Source organism: Mesocricetus auratus, unplaced genomic scaffold, assembly GCF_017639785.1.
Source record: "Mesocricetus auratus isolate SY011 unplaced genomic scaffold, BCM_Maur_2.0 Super-Scaffold_100676, whole genome shotgun sequence".
Lineage (NCBI taxonomy): Eukaryota > Metazoa > Chordata > Mammalia > Rodentia > Cricetidae > Mesocricetus > Mesocricetus auratus.
In genome coordinates this window covers 73624099-73636731 of record NW_024429266.1, presented here as the reverse complement: position 1 = coordinate 73636731, position 12633 = coordinate 73624099, and the positions used below count along the sequence as shown (strand labels likewise).

The 12633-nt window shown below is 38.4% G+C and overlaps 1 protein-coding gene across 2 annotated transcripts in view; it reads right to left on the bottom strand.

The window, feature by feature from the left end:
• Cntnap5 (contactin associated protein family member 5) overlaps positions 1–12633 on the bottom strand; it is a 919042-nt gene that overhangs the window by 166856 nt on the left and 739553 nt on the right. The window lies entirely within an intron of this gene.

The following is a 12633-nucleotide window of genomic DNA, read 5'->3' as shown; positions in this document are numbered from 1 at the left end:
GACCCCAAAAATATCTTGGCAAGATCTACTTGATGCCATTGTATCAGCATATAAGCATAAGTAAAAAGCATGCTAAGTATAAAAAAGCTCCTTCAAATCACACAGGAAAAATTATATTTGGTTTGGTATAGTAATTCACATTACCAGGAATGATTTTTATCTGGAAACTTTAAACAGTAAAAATAATTCAGGACTGCTTCCCAGGGAATGGTATTTTCCACACTGAACTTGATCTCCTTACATCAATGAAGACAATCACTCCCAGGCCAACCTGATGTAAATCCTTAATTGAAACTATCTTTCCTGAAATTCTGTGTTATAGAAAGCTGATGTCTAAAACTGACAACCCCGTTGGTGAATTCAACTTGTTAATACCAGCAACAGAGAGAGAGATGTACCTTGAGTCATCTGCATCTAAGGAATGTTGAGTCACAATTGTGCACCGCACAATCTAGTACTTTTGTCATTTACTCTGCTTATGCTTTGACTAACACAGATGGCATTCATGGAAGCATTTACTTCTAGCACTTCTGCTGGCCATTTCTGTTTCCATATCTAAGCTTTGGTCATCAAATGGCACATTTAAGGTTTTTTTCCCCTTGGGTTCCAGGATGTAAAATGGAATGACTAGCTTGTGAAACCAAGAATGGATTCCCAAATATCAACCCTAGTGTGTGAACGCACTCTCTGATGTCCCACTGGCAGAGAGCAGCTACTCCTGGAAGGAAGCTGGCACATCACCACATGGTCACTACCTTCTCCAGACATTGCTGCACATAAAGTAACAACACTTAGTCCTTGAGCTGTCCTAGTTTGGTCTCTGGATGACCATCCCCATTCTGTTCACACAGGCTTTCTCCACACACAACACAATTCAATTGATTGGGTTTCAGTTTACTAATTTGCAATCATTTTTGAGACTGACTCCCTGAGTTGCCACCTGGGTCACCTTGGTAATTGCTGTGGGAGACCACAGCCTCCTCAGTTACACACTCACAGCACTTTTGCTGTATTCATACAATGCAGGTCCAGCCACTGCATGATGAATTTTCCAGTAGCCCTATTTTGGAGTATTTCAGTCTTCAGAGTTATCTCCTTACTGTACCCAGAATTTGGTAGTTGAAGGAAATTTCATTATCCCTTCTTTCCTGCATTTCTTCAGAGGTGTTACTCCTTTTATTCCACACATACATGTATTTATTTACAGTTTTCATAAACATAAATTTAATATACAAACCAATGCTGCATCTTGTAATTAATTTAAGACTTTATAATATTACAAAAAATAATAATAGGTATAACCACATACTATTTCAAAACTGACTATATGTATCATGTGATAGATATGAGGATATTTTTCTAACTCAGCTACCAATCTCCAAAGATACCCCACCTTTCTCCATTTTTAAAAAATAAAATCAGGACATGAAGCTCCAAGAGGCTGAATGACTTAGATCCTCTAGTTAACAGATGACAAATGTGGGATTTGATTATCCAGTTCCATAAAAAAATTAGTTAGGGATTTATTACAGTTAGCATCCAGAATACGGCAGTGCTATCAGGAAAAAAATGAAATAAAAATAGTAAAAGCTGTATGTATTCAGTGAATGATCAGCTCACAGTATCAGAGCTGTAGACGTTTGAAGGAGGGGGATTAGCTCTTTTCCATGTGCAACATGAAAGTTCTGCACTTTGAACACAGAGTCATTGGATTGTCTCAAGTAAGCCATGTGCTTTTGCATGGGCTGTGGAAGTACAACAGCAGAGACGACATTGGAAAGGAAATGAGGAGTAGACTGTCACATTAAAATTGTCCTGAGCCTCACCTAAACAAGGGCTCCAGAAAGTTCTCAAAAAGAGGCTACAAGTAATGTCTAAGGTTGGAGTTGTGTGAGACTCTGGTGAGTACTGATTGCCTCACCTCCCTGTACCACATGAAATACTTCCTTTGTTGCTGTGGTAAAGTAAACATGCAGTGCAACAAAGGAAAGGTTTGCTGTGGGTCCCAGTTTAAGGGTAATAATGTTCACCATGGTGTCAGGAGGGTGAGGAGGATTGGCACAGTGCAGTAAGGATGCAATGACGTGAATGCTGGTTGGTGCTCAGATCACAGTTTCCTTTTACTCAGTCTGGATGTCCAGGACTCAGAATGGTCTTTTGCTTTCACTTAATTTAATCATGTCTGGCTTCTGGGTGATTCTAGATCCTATCAAGTTTGTCATCACTATTGATTATCACACATGGTATGCTAGTCTCTCAGGGGATGGGAAATTCTCTACAAGCTACGCATGACCACAGCACCCAACTTGGTATTGGGTCTGTTAGAATCTGTATAATAATCAATGTCTCTTGAGCCATTTTGCTCGGGCTGTCATAATCCATCCTCTAAGGAGTCTAAGCTGGGGTTCTAGTCATTATAACAATGTATAAACCAATTAATAAAAAGAATCAGAACTCAAGGTTTTTTTTGTTTTTGTTTTTGCTACTGTACTATTTGTTAATAGGGAAAGTAACAGTCACAAGTCAAAGGTTCATAATGAAAGTTTGGAAATAACTAATGATTAAAGCAGAATATGGAGCACTTTGCACCAATTAAAGTTGGCAGGATGTCTTAACTTGTATGTTGTTTTAGTGAATCCAAGGAAAATATTTGTAAGATAATTTTTTAATGGAAGAAGCAAGTTGAAAAATAATACACTTAATTTCATAAACATTTATTAATAAATCAACATGCACTTTAAAATAATTAGTATCTATAAAATTCTTACATTTAGAAATATCCTACATACCAGTCATTATCTGTAGGAGTATTTTGCATGTAACAATGTATTAGTAGCTATACCACAGACAAGAGTGACACTCATTCCCCTAACTACAGATAACTTCCAAAAATCTTTTATGGAAGGAAGGAGCTTGAGGGTCCATCCATCATCCATGATGATTTTGGGGACTGGTATTGTGCAGGTCTTATGCAGTGACTCCATTAGTAAAATGGATATTTCATGTACAGACAATATCTTTTTTTCTGTTCATTTCTTATTTCCATGCTTCCTCTTATGTGATGTTTCCTGATCATTGAACAGAATGATGTAACTGTCCCATTTAGAGATGAGCACCCTATAATCCCACTTTCAACAGTAAAGGCTAGTTGTGGGTTTCTGCATTGCCCCTGCTCAAGTAGGTACCTTCTCACTCAAGCTTGGGCAAGCAACTATAATTAAATTCAATGATCACACACAAAATTGATGCATGAAAATGAAAGGGGTTTTACTAAGATGGGCTCCAATAAGAGAGGGCTGGGATGAGAGGCAAGAATTATGAAAGATTATTATAGAAATTTATGAAAGTGTCAAATAATTAAAACATTAAAATATTTTACAAATGTGATATATACATGAGATTCAAAGTGTTAGTGATGTGAAAACTGTTTTTTATTCATATATTCTAGAATCTTTGAGTATCTCATAATAAAGGCATATTTCTTTTTTAATAAACCTGAAAGTTACAAATTCAGTAAAATAATTAACCTTATGCATCACTTAAAATGTGGCAGATCAGGACTTAGTACTGTAATGAAGCTTGCAGAGCAGAAAAAAAAGACAAAGGGCTCATCTTACAGATTCAGGCCTTAGTGTGAGCCACACTGACAGGAAACACTGGTTGTCATTGACTCCCCATTGGTTTGAAAGACTCCCCATGGTCTGGGACTTGCTGATTTAACTATGCTTTACATACCACGAGAGCTTGGTGTCTTAAGACTTGGAATACGACAAATGTAGAGATAAACCTCAGTCTACACCTTCATTTCTTCTCTGTCTGTGTCTGTCTGTCTGTCTGTCTATCTGTCTCTCTCACTCTCTCTCTCTCTTTCCCTCTGTGTGTGTGTGTGTGTGTGTGTGTGTGTGCCATTATGATGTTCATGGATATAGGTTCATCTGTATTCATGAACGTGCATGAATATGTGTGCATATGTGAGCAGAGGGTAAAAGTAAACTTCATGTGTCATTTTCTTGGAGCTCTCCACCTTGTACCAGGGTGTGTCATGTCTTCACTGACTCAACCTTGGAATTACTAGTGTGACTCCTCTTGCTTGCCTCATTTTATATGAGTTCCAGAGACTAGACTCAGGTTCACATGTTTTTTTCTTTACAATGTCCTTTCCTAACTGCACTATCTCCTCAGCCTAGTCTTTGTTTCCTACATACTTTAGAAGAATGCTCCATAGAGCTGAAGTGAGTCATAGTTAGGCATACAGGGCATGTTCTTCCTGTAGAAAATGGGATGGCAGCTTCATTGAGTCTGTGTCCAGAAAGTTTCTTAATGCTATTCTTGACAAAGCACAAAGTAATTCTACTGCATCTAGAATTTTTCAAAGAAAAAAAATCATATGACATTTGGCTTTAAATTAAGATCATTTGTTAAAAGTACCCCCTACCTGCATTTTTCTTTCATCTCTTGTGTATGAAATAGCATCTACTCTCTCCACTGGCTATGCAGCAAGCTAATTTTATTTTTAAAATACATTAGACCCAATCATGGGCCTAAACAAGCTGCAGCAAAGTGACCCCATCTTCTATATGCTTAAGGGGCAATTCAGTGAGTCAGGCAGCAGAAGGGTTCGGGAGGAGCTTGTCAGTAAAGAGACATGGGTGTTTCTCTAGCATCAGAAAAGAAACAACAAAGAAAACTTGAAGTAGTGCAACCATTCACAGGCAGAGAGCAGAGTTAGCCAAGAGGCGATTACAGAAAGGAAGCCACTACAAGGCCTCGCCTTCACTCACTGAAAGCACAGTGGCCTCGCAGTGGGCAACCACACTTCTTTCCAACAGAGAGGACCAGTTTGATGCCAATGCCAGATACACGTGAGAATCCAGTGACTAATAGCTCCCAAAATCACTAACCCACTTACAATTTTTGCCATCCAGGATAAAGGTTCCAAAACAAAGCAAAAGGTAGATTAAGAAACAGATAAACATTAAAAAGTAAACTGTTCTGATGAGCTGCCTCTCCAGCTGTCCATAATTGGAACTCCAAGTACTTATAAAATAGCTGGAGCTTTTTACTTGGATAGGGGAGGCCAAGCTGAGCTTTCATGTTAGTGTTGTGAGTACTACCACCTGATTCACCATTCCGGTCCCAAAAACTACTTTTAAAAGAGGTTAGAAAATTAATTCACAAGAAAAGTTTATATGGAAAACTTGGCAGATAGTTCTTATGATGATATCAGAGAGAACCAATGTAGTCAACACCAGTTAAATCTGAATAGGATTTAAGCCACCTACAGAAGAACATTTGTCCAAGCGAAGTCATTCAGTCATCATTCATTTATGACTGCAGTATCATACCATAATAAATCTCTACTTAGTACCTTCAGGTTCAGGGTACTATATAATGAAAAAAAGAAAAGAAAAGTAAAAATCCCCTAAAACTATACTGTTCTTTAAAAATAAGAGTGTCAGGATCCCCTTTCTAGATGGTAACTTGTCAGGAACACTGCTTACCAAGAGGATGTACCTAGGGCAAATGCAATGATTAGAACTAGAAAACCACCAGGTGTTGGTGGTGCATGCCTTTAATCCCAGCACTCAAGAGGCAGAGGCAGGTGGATATCTGTGAGTTCAAAGCCAGCCTGGTCTACAGAGCAAGTTCCGGAAAGATTGCAAAGCAATGCAGAGAAAACCTTTCTCGAAAAGCAAAACAAAACAAAAGACAAAACAAAACAAGCCAGAAAAAGAACTAGAAACCCTCAAGTGGGCAATTTTAACAATGAAAGTTCTGGATGGAAACTCTCTGTGAAGGGAGCTTCACTTTTATTGACCCTGGTGTCTGAATAAGGAAACTTGCATTTCAGGCTAAACGTTGTCACCAGTAGGTACCCATTGCAGTGTCTTTCCAACTTCAACATGTGGCACAACCATGCTTCCCTTCCTCTCTGATGGTCACTTTCTCCTCCCTGAAATGCTAACACTTCCCTACACTATGTCCAGGACCATGTTTTTCCTGGGTTTTCTTGTATACCCTTGGGATCTAGCAAACTGTTATAAAAGACTCATTTGTGTGGGTTCAATAACTAGATGATTCAGTAGGTGAATGTGCTAATGACAAATGCATGAGGGTTTGAGCTCAGATCCATCAAAAGTAATGTACCTGGACTGTATTAGTCTGTAACTCTAGCAGTCAAGATGACTGGAAAATCTAAGGAATCATTGACCAGCCAGTTTTCAGGTTTAGTATAAGATTCTATGTCAAGAAAAAAAAGATGAAACAATAGAAGCTCCTGAACTTCAAAATGTGTTCTCACATGAATGCACCCACCCATACTAACAATCATACATGTACCATTATACATAGGCACCTGTGTGCACGCACGCTCTCACACACACGAAATATTATATGAATGAATATAAGATCAAGAATCCACAAATGAGAGGAAATATTTGTATTTTTCATTCAATGATTTGCTTAATAGGATTAATACGATTATTCCAGTTGCACTTAATTTCTTCCAAAAAAAAAACACACACACACAAAGAAACAAACTTTACTCTTTACTGTTGAAAAACGTTATGCTTGTATACCATATTTTCATTCAATTCGCTGTTGTTGGACACCAAGATTGATTTATTTTTTTCTTTATCCCCCCTCTCTTTAGTGCTTAGATTTTGCTTGTAACAGAAACACTTGAGTAATCAGTTAAATCCCCTTTCTCCATAGGTTCTTTATTCACAGACTCAAACCACTATAGAGAGAAAATACTTGAATTAAAATTGTGTTTATATTAGGCAAGGGAAATTTTTTAAGCTTACCAATATTCTCTAAACAACATAGCGAAACTATTTAAAAGCTATCAACTTTATATGAGGTAATACAATAATCTGATAATGATTGACAGAAGTACTGTACAATTCCATGTAAATGCTATGCCATTTGATATGCAAGATCAGAACATTGCACTATACTATGATTTGTAGACCAGAAATCAAACATCAAGAGATATGTGGGCCTAGTGTACTCCTGAATGATTTATCCAGTCGAGATTTCCTTTAATTTTAAGCAAAATGGTTCTTCTAGAAGTGTTAATTGGGTGACACTTTTCTACCCATGTATCTCCATCTTATTTTCAGCACTTTCCCCCTTTGAACATCTGTATGATACCCACTCATTTTCCTAGTTTACTTGATTTCTTAGGAACATATGGCACTAATTGCTCAGTCACCAAGGTCTATTGTGATTGAACAAAGATGAATCAGTCACAAGCAGCTGAAGAGTTTGCCCAAGGCTCCCTGAGAAGCCACACTTATCAAGATGGAAGATGGATATTTTTCCAATGTGGTTTCAGAGAGTCTATGAAACCTCTTTGGAGTCTGGTGACCTGCTCCATAATACCCAATAAGCAGTCCCTTTGCTGAAGGAAACTGGATCCATTAAATCAGCTGGAATAACAATTACGCCAGTTAGTCACATGGCACTCACTATGCCATCACCATCAGAACATCAAGGATATGTGTTTTGATATGTGAAAATTATATATGGTTCATGAAGCACTAAAACATCTCAGCAGTTTTAATTGACAGATTTGTCTGGCATGTATAATGGGTTAGACTCTTCCACTAATACAAGTTTGCTTTCCTATTAACTTTACCCAATATCAGAAATTGGAGGAATATAGAGTACAAAGTCCTTGAATATTCTAACCTTTGCTCAGAACACTGGGGATACCTGTGGAAATATAAGGATTTGAAAAAAAATGTTGAAATATATAGAAAGCCAGTTTAGATTTATGTTAACCATGAATGCAGGGAAGTTTGAAGCTGAACTATTCCTGGATTCATTTTGGTTTTGTCTGTTTTTTTCTTCAGCAGACACTGGAGTTAGAGAAGTGGAAGATTAATTTGCAAATTCAACCACACCTTGTGGCCCACACAGTCAGAATATTTTGTGTTGATAAAACTAGCTCACTTGGTATTTCCATAAGAACTTCAGTGACCTGTGTCTTCGTTGGTAGCTGATGAGAAAATTGCTTATAGCACAAGCATAGGGAAACAGAGGCATGCATGAAAAGCCAGGTGTAAAGGCATAAGTTCACAATGCTAGAGTTGGGGAGATGGAGATAGACAGATCCTTTGCATTTTCAGGCTGACTTGCCTAATACATTTGATATTCTCCTGATTCTAGTAAGAGGCAAAGTCTAAAAAGGATAGACAGACCCAGAAGAATGACAATTGAAATTGACCTCTAGTCTTCACATAAACACACACACACACACACACACACACACACACACACACACACACTATACATTCCATCATCTGAGACTACCTCTTTCTAGTCCTTCCATCCCTATAACAACAATGACAACAACTTACACAGTGCACAAAATTTCTCGCCTTTTCATGTAACATAGCTTAATTGCTCCACTTTAACTACTTCTTTTCTTTGGAATATGGCTTCTCAGAAAAATATAGCTTCCCAGAATTCTCGAGCCAGTTTCTAGACCCAAAGTTCTTAACTCTGCTATCAAATGCATCATGTTGTTCAACTCATGACTAAGGAGCATTTCCCCCACTGTCCCCCAGATGCTTCGGAGATACAGAATACATGCCCTGGCTTTTCTCTGCCTTTTTCTGGGCTAGCTGCCACAAAGTGATAATCAGTAATTGCACTTAAAATTAACAATAGCACATGTAGTAAAACATACCCTATGATACAATATGACTTTTTTGTGAATAATACGGTGGTACTTGAAGTGAAGATTGTCTTAGATCCATAGCCATGGCAACTAATTGAGCAGAACAATAGAGAGATAGGCAGGTCTATGATAATGGTGATGGAGTTGTAGACACAATTTAGTAGAAGAAAAGGAGGGAGGAGAGGGTCAAGTACTCTCACACTGGGATTTAGACATTAATCCATCCTCTCTCACCAAAATGACAGTAGTCACCAGTGAAACTTGGAAGAGTTAACTCCAGATTTTAGCCTCTCCTTCACCATGAGAAGACAGGAACTCCTAGATCTCTTCTCCGTTAGACTTTGCATTGTTCCACATGGACGCTGGTAGGTTTAGCATGTATCCTAAAAGGACATTTCAGTTCTTTTCCTTTGACTATTAGTAGGTTGTTTGTGGTGGTTTGAATAAGAGCATCTCCCATATGCTCAGATATTTGAATATGTGGTTCCCAGTGGTGCTGTTTGAGGAGATTTAGGAGATATAGGCTTGTTGGAGGAGGTATGTCACTGAGAGCAAGATTTTAGGTTTCAAAATCTCATACCATTTCTACTTTGCTCACTTGGCTTCCTGCTTGCAAGCAGATGTGAGCTCTCAGCTTTGTGCTTCATTAACCATGCCTGCCTGTTGCCATGCTTTTCGAACATGATGGTGATACAGACAAATCTCTCTAGAACTCTAAGTATGAATAAACTCTTCTTTCACTAACCTGCCTTGAGAATTTTGCACAGCAATAGAAAACAGTTTAAGACAGCTGTTGAACAAGACCTGTGTCTAAAAATTCTGGTAACCCTAAGAGAAGTGGTTTATTATATAAAGAAGTAGAAGGAGTTATGGAATATGTATTAATCTATATGGTGCTAAAAGGTCTTGCAAATGCTAGGGAAATGATTCAAATAATCAGTGCTCTGAAAGCACAAAAACATGAGTTTGGTACCCAGAACGTAGGTTAAATTAAATTTAGGATTGCAGAAAATGATGATAATCCCTCATCCCTGTAGAAGCAGACAGGTGGATCCCTAAGGATCCCAGGTCAGCTGTCCTAGTTAGATAAATGAGTGTCAGGACAAACTGAAGTGGATAGCACTTGAGGAACAGCACCTCAACATAATCATGCATACGTGTGCACGTGTACACATACAAGTGTGAGGGCACAAGAGGAGTGGGGAAAAGACATTTTGATAAACCCCTGTAAGTGCAGAGTAGGTGATGAAGTTATATCAGCTCATTAGTGATTCAGAGGTTAGTGAACTAATAATAAGGTCAATAGAGAGGGACGCTGAGATCGGAATGGATGTCATGATCAGTGGAATGTTCTAGAGAAAAAGTACAGGAGTACTTCATCTTCAGTAAATGAGGTACAGCTATTATCCACAGCTGTTACTATGCAATCAACTAAACCCTGACAATTGTACTTTGAGAAGGGACACACAGTGGCAGTGTGCCTCCGTGAAAGAAAAAATATACAAAAGAAGAAACCCTCATTTTTCTTCCAGTGTCAGCTTCTCCAATTGCACAGAATAAAGTGAATGCATTTTATTATGAGCCTATGAGTCTGCAAATACTCTCTAATACTAGACACAGTGAGGAGACCTATGATTCAAACTCGTGAGTGAACCTGAGTGTGAGTACCTGGAATAGAGGATTTTAGTTGCTTTCTTTCTTAATTGTTTTGTAATACAACCACCTAGAAAATCTTCAAACTACTCTCCCAAGCTTGAAGATGATGCTTAGTCATAACCTCTACTCTCCATTGCTCACGTAATAGGATGCAGAGTCACCATAAATACAGACCTCTGGGCATGTTTGTGAAAGAGCATCTAGACAGGTTTACTTGAAGTAATGTGGGCAGCATCATTTTCTGAGCTAGGGTCCCATAGTAAATAAAAAGGAGATGGTGAGCTGAGTCTCAGTATTCATTGCTCTCTGCTTCATGACTGTGGACACAATGTCACCAGCTGCCTCAAGCTCCTGTCACCATAATTTCCCTGTCATGATGGAATACATCATTAGCCAAAGTAGATCCATCCTTCTGTACACTACTTTTTTTCTGTATAAAGAAAAACATTTGACATACCCATTTTCAAAGATGTTCTGAATTTGTTTCCTTGAAACTTTCATCAAATGTCTATTTCATCAGGACCAGATAGATTGAAAACTACTGGTTCATAGAGAATTGTTCTCCATCCAGGACACAAAGAAGATTTATGTGTGTGTCTCTATAATGATGTAATAAAATTGACTGCAAAGTAAAAAGGGGGACCAAGAAGAGAGGTTGACATCTAACTTCAGTCAACATCATCTGACTTTTTCCACATGAAGAGTTTGGGGTGATGGAGGCATCTAAATAAGCTAAACTCTGTACCCAAGCAGCTCTGTGATATTCTGAACTCATGATCCACATATTATAGAAGCAAATGGAGACATTGCTTCTTGCTTTTCTAAGATTTACTTTTGTTCCTGTGTGTGCATGCATGCATGCTTGTGTGTGTGTGTGTGTGTGTGTGTGTGTGTGCGCGCGCGCGCACGCATGTGTGTGTCTGTATAGGAGCATATACACACACACACATATGGAGCTCAAAGATCACATTTGGCTGCCATTCTCTGGGTACTATCCATATATTTTGTTTATTTGGTTAACTATTTGTTTGATTGAGTTTCTTTTTCCATCGTCTCTCACTTGGGACTTCCCAGATGTGTCACAAGGAAATATCTACCTCCACTTTGCCAGTTCTGTGAGATCAAGACCATGCCACCATGCTAACATATTTAAATAACTCAGTTATGGGGGTGCTGGAGATTTGCTACATTACTCCATGATTCTAGAGCAGGAATTTTACTGAGTGAGCCATCTCCCCAACTATAGTTACTTGTCTGAAACAAGGTTTTGAGAAGACCTTAAATTTCATTGAACTAACTGGTCCTTACCTGTAACAATTTCAACAAAAAAAGAAAATTCTGTAAACAAAGGTATTTGTAGCTGGTCTGAGAAAAGTATCAAAGGGATTCTTATCTCTAATTAAGAAGCATTTGAGGAGGAAAAAGAGAAACATTACAAATATTGAAACCACAGGCTACCTGAAATTCAGCATAGACACAAAACGTGATTGGACATGATGTATGCACATTTGCATGAGTGATAAATGAAAAACTGAACAGTTTGTCTGAAGCTTGGAGTTGATGTAGCCTTAAGTAGACATGAGAACTTAGACATTGCCTCACATGACTGAGCTGGTGTTGGAGAGTACTAGACACTGGGTTTCCAATGGGCTCCGGTTTGAGTTTTGGTCTTGCTATTTGACAGAGGTGTATATTGTTGGAAACAATCATTTAACTCCTCTGTAATGGACATTTCTCAACCTCAAAACACATACTTTTAGGTAATATCAAAATTATTGTGAGAATCATATGATCACTAAGCCAAAAATCAGTAAGTTAAGTAAAACTTTTGCTAAAGATCACTAAATAATGGTAAATGCACTAAAACATCAGGAAAAGAGAAAGAAACCAGTCATATAATTACACACCCCTTCCTGCTAGACCCTTCCCCAGCAAGTGTATTTCAAAAATGAACTTCAGATCTAGTGAGACAGTTTGGTGATAAAGTGCTTGTCCTAAAGTGAGAGGACATGACTTGAACTCCAGAACACACATTTAAAGGCTGGGTATGGTGGTAATGACTTGTAATCCCAGCACTGGGGAACCAGAGACAGGCATTTGCAGCTTATCAGCCGTGATTACTTGCCTAGTTCTTGGTCAGTGAGAGATCCATTTTGAAAAAAAAAAATCAAGATTGGTGGCTACAGTCAAAGTTGTTTTATGGCTTCCAAACATAGACATGAACACATGCATGGATGCTCTCACACACAAGAGCATCTATGACGGTAGAGTTTAAATGAGTCCACCAG